Below are 5,423 nucleotides of genomic sequence, written 5' to 3'. Positions count from 1 at the left end.
AGCGGATTATCATATTTATCAATGCGACCGGGGATCCGAAAAGTATCTGTTAACAGGAGGTGTCCGCTAACGGAGAATGTCTGCTAAGGAAGTTTCTACTGAATCACACACCATGTTTTGTTTTGTGCGTCAGATCAATCGGTTGCATTCGAGCAAATGTAACCGATTATCTTATTGGTTGCATTTTCCAAGTTTCATAAAAGAACTTCTATAATAATTTCATAATGTAATCCCGGCCTTAGACCTAGATCTCCTCTAAGATCTAGATGCGTGATTCATGCATCAAAATTATGGGGTGAATATTAATTAATCGGTCTCGAATAACAGTAGTTCTTATGATGATTGTGCGAAAATTCAGCTCACGTCATGTCTGTGTTTTACGTCGCAGCGTTTTCATCGATGTAAACTGTAATGCTCGTCAACTAAATCAACGGGTCTTGACTACACAAATATGTATTTATACCAGCATAAGTAAATTACTGTGAGTAGAGATTCGAAAAAAATAAAATAAATGAAGAGTCGAACAAGGATAATTTGAGCTATGAAAATATCTGGCATTTGCTCGTGTCAACAGTTATTATGAAAAACATGAGATTGAATAGTCAGTTTTAACAAGGGAATAAAGACCAAAAATGGCAAAATTACTTTTCTTCACTCTAAAGCGGTGATTTCTAAGTACATTTAGTCGTGAACCCCCCCCCCCCTCATCGCGGAAATCTTTGCGTCATGGACCCCCATTTATGGTAGTAGAAACTACAGCCATCTAACAGCGAGAATGTTCTCGAACAACGAGAGACATTCTAACCAATACTAGCAAATGTGATGCGATGCCATCTATTGGACTGAAAAAACCCAAAACAACGTTTCATACTCCTAGCAAGAAATGTCACCACGAGCAGTTTTCGTCAAAAATCATTAAAATATTAATACTGCAATCTACCAACGTTACAGCTGTGCTTATTGCACGTTAATTTAATTGCCCTGGATACGCCTGCCCCCATTCAAAGCTGAAGATGTCTGCCATCGCTCAGGCACGGATCCAGTGAGAAGGGGGGGGGGGGGAGAAAAAATCGCCATCCTCCTCCTCCTCCTAACCAGATCATGGCCCGCCGCTTTGTCTCAATGAAGAGATTTTAGCTGGTGCTCGAAAAAGACCTGGGCCATGCTGGGAGCCAGAGTCGTCTTAAGAACACCATGGGCCCTCGGGCCAAGTGATTTTCCTGAGGCCCTGGCCAATTCTCGAAAAATTCAACTACTTCTCGTTTTTCTCAGGTCCCTCTTCCCTCGAGTCCCCCTGTTCATGCCCGGGTGGGCCCAGGAGTTAAGAAGCCATTGCTGGAAGCTGTTCATATATGTGTTGTGGACCTAACGTGAAGTGTTGCGCGGTCATCTGCCGTCAATTTTTCTAACTATGAGCGAAGTGTAATGATTGAATAACTATATCGTTGTTGATCTGTTCCTCTCTGTGGCAAGACAATGGGGAGATCGACTCGAATTCACGCTTCGAAGTTAGGAACCACAGAAAACCAACTTCAGCCAACCACCACTATGGCAACGAGCCAAGTTCGAACCCGGGTACTCGCGATGTGAATCCATCACCATGATCACTCGACCACCACAGCGGCATCGACCACCCCCCCCCCCCCAAAGAGCCGAATTTAATATGGAAAAATTTGTCTGTTCTGTCCCAACGAATAAAAATACGAGATAATATTTGAATCATCCATGTACAAGGTCTGAATCATCCCGTATTTTACGAAAGATGATTCAGGGACCTTGTACGACCTTCCCTCCCTTACTAGTGATGTATCGATTTCTTCCATTATAAATAAGGATACCTGCAATCAGCATTACTCAACAACAATTATTGTTGAGTAATGCACATTGCAGTTATTTTTTCTCTCACCAGCGTAACCGGCATGTATCCATTTTGACGAACCTGACAGGCAATTTTGAACGAACAAAGAGTAAATTCGCTGGCCCTTCCTGATCAAGGGTCTGGGGGCATCAGACCCTCCCCCCACCCTCCCCTGGTTGCGGCCCTCCGAGGGTCTACATCTTGGGATCACTATTAGAGTGATTTTTTTAGATTTAATTTTGAATATTAAACCGTAATTATATATTGGATTTAATTTCTGTCTGGGCCGTCAGTAAGTCTGTGAATTATTTGTACAATTTATTCATTTTTTCCCGGAGTGCAAATTGTTCCCTCCTATTTACTTATTTTTCGCTGGTCCGCAAATTACTTCTATGTATTTTTTCTATTTATTTATGTTTTCCCGGTCCACAAATTACTCCCACTTATATCTTTTCCGGTCAGCAAATTACTTCTACTATTCATTTTTTTTTCATTTAATTAATTAATTTAGTTCCAGTCCGCAAATTTCTTCTAAAACTCATTTTTTTTGTCCTATTTATTTATTTATTGCCGATCAGAAAATCGCTTCTAGAATTCATTTTTTATTCTATTTATTTCGTTGTTGCCTGCCCACAAATTACTGTACTTCTACTTTTTAATTTTCCTTCTATTTATATATTTAGACCTACATTTAATCATTTCGTGAATTACTTCTGCTACTCGTTTCCTTCTCCTAGTTATTTATTTTTTATCGGTCTGAAAATTACTTCTATTAATTATTTTTCTTCGATTCATTTATATTTTGCCTGTCTGCAAATTACTTTTATTATCAATTTTTTCTCATATTTATTTATTGGCAGTCAGCAAATTACTATGTGTGTATGCTCCTCTATTTATTTATTTGCACAACCAGTCTGCAAATTACTTCCACTATTTTTCCTCTATATATTTATATTTTGCTGGTTCACAAAATATACTACAACTATTTAGCCGATTCACAAATTACAGTAAGACCTCTCTTTTGCAGACACCGACGGGACAAAAAAATTCGTCCGTAAAAGAGGGGCGACCGTTAATCAGGGGTTTGAAATGCATAATTTCATTATACAGATAAGAAACATAATTTGGCCGTAAAAGAGGGGTATCCGTTACTGTACTTCTCTACTATATTCGTTTTTCTTCTACTTATTTATTTGTTGCCGGTCCGCAAATTCCACAGTGGTGGTTGGTTGAAGTTGGCTTTCTGTAGTTCCCAACTTCAAGGCGCGAATGCGAGCCGATCCAACACCAGCTAGATCAGAGTGTTGCTCTAATCTGCTCTAGCTGGTGTTGGCCGATCCCCCCCGTTAAAAAGTTTCTTCACGGAGAGCAACAGGTCTAACATGGTACAATAATTCATTCATTACACTTCGCTCACAGTTTGATAAATTGATGGCAGATGGCAGAAACTATAACAATTTTTAAACATTACATAGAAACAAACTTCACGATAGGATATGCATCACATACACACACATTTTCCATCATAGCCCATCAGGTCTTCGACCATATGAATATAGCTCTTCAATGAGACAGAGCGGCAGTTTATGAACTGGTTAGGAGGTCCACAAATTACTTCTACTGTTTATTTTTCTCCTACTTATTTATTTGTTGCCTGTCCGCAAATTACTATTTGTTTTTCTTCTATTTATTTATATTTTGTCTGCCCGCAAATTACTTCTGCTATTTATTTGTCCTATATTTTTTTATTGCTGTAGTCCGCAATTACTATACGTTTTCTCTCATGTTTATTTATTTGTTGCCGCATCGCAAATTACTTCCACTATTCGTGTTTTCTTAGGTTTATTTGTATTTTACCGGTCCGCAAATTACTTCTACTACTCGTTTTTTCTCCCAGTTATTCATTTATTGCCGGTCCGTAAATTACTTTAACTATTTATTTGTGTTATTTAATTATTTATTGCTGGTCCAATATAATTCGGGGGTATTAATTTTTTCTTTTTTCTCTATTTATATTTCCCGGTCCGCAAATTACTACATAAAAATTTGCGTTAAAAAAAATAAATTTTTGATCGTCTAGGGGTGGGGGAGGGTCACGAGCCCCCCTTATGCCCTCCAACGCGTACGTCTTTGATCCCACCGATATGTGTTAGTAAGTAGGGGCAGAGATGACGAAATTTGGCTGACAAGGGAGGGTCAGAGCTTTGCTGACGGGGAGGGGGTCAAAAATGGCTAAAAATTAACTGACGTAATACTTGCGTGGCCCCATATTTTCTCTCCTGGTTATTTATTTGTTGCCAGAGCGCAAATTACTTCTAGTATTCATTTTTTCTTTTGTTTATTTATATTTTAGGTCCGCAAATCACTTCTATTATTTATTTCTTCTAGCTATTTATTTATCAAGTCCGCAAATTACTTCCACTATTTATTTCTCCAATTTATTTTTATTTTTCTGGTCCGAAAATTACTTCTACTACTCATTTTGTCTCCTATTTACTTATATATTGTCGATCCGTGAATTTTACATGTACTATTCCTTTTTTCTTCAATTTATTTATATTTTGCCGGTCCGCAAATTACTACACATTCTCTCTCTTGCTTATTTATTTGTTTCCAGAGCGTAAATTACTTCTAATATTCATTTTTTCGTTTTATTTATACTTTACCAGTCCGCAAATTACTACTTATATTAATTTCTACAATTTATTTTTATTTCCCTGGTCCGAAAATTACTTCTACTACTCATTTTTTTGTCCTATTTATTTATATATTGCAGGTCCACAAATTACTTGTTTTTTTATGTACATGTATTTATATTTTCCCGTCCGCAAATTACTCCTACTATTTTCTTCTATCTATTTATTTTATTGCCGGTCCACAAGTTACTTCCACTATTTATTTCCTCTTATTAATTTATTTATTGCCGGTCCACAAGTTACTTCCACTATTTATTTCCTCTTATTAATTTATTTATTGCCGGTCCACAAATTACTTCTACTATTTATTTCCTCTTATTAATTAATTTATTTATTGCCGGTCCACAAATTACTTCCACTATTTATTTCCTCTTATTAATTAATTTATTTATTGCTGGTCCGCAAATTACCATTCGTTTTTGTCTCGTATTTATCTAGTCCGAAAATTACTTCTACTACTCATTTTTTTCTCCTATTTATTTATACATTGCAGGTCCGCAAATTACTTGTTTTTTTATGTACATGTATTGATATTTTCCCGTCCGCAAATTACTCCTACTATTTTCTTCTATTTATTTATTTTATTGCCGGTCCACAAATTACCTCCACTATTTATTTCCTCTTATTAATTTATTTATTGCCGGTCCGCAAATTATACCATTCGTTTTTGTCTCGTATTTATCTAGTTTTGTTGCCGGCCCGCAAATTATTTCTCCAATATTTCACCGGTCCGCAGTACTAGTAGTAAAAAAAAAAAAAGAAATGTTCTCGCACAAAAACACACGGATTCATTACCATAAGAGGAATCAGCGATATCTCCTTTCTCCCCCACCCCCGCTCGTTTTCATATATATTTAATGTTGCCAGCC

This window comes from Pholcus phalangioides, unplaced genomic scaffold (genome assembly GCF_987345545.1).
Source record: "Pholcus phalangioides strain wild (caught in Gottingen) unplaced genomic scaffold, Ppha-v1.0 ptg000001l_1, whole genome shotgun sequence".
NCBI lineage: Eukaryota > Metazoa > Arthropoda > Arachnida > Araneae > Pholcidae > Pholcus > Pholcus phalangioides.
Note: the sequence above shows the minus strand (reverse complement) of the source record.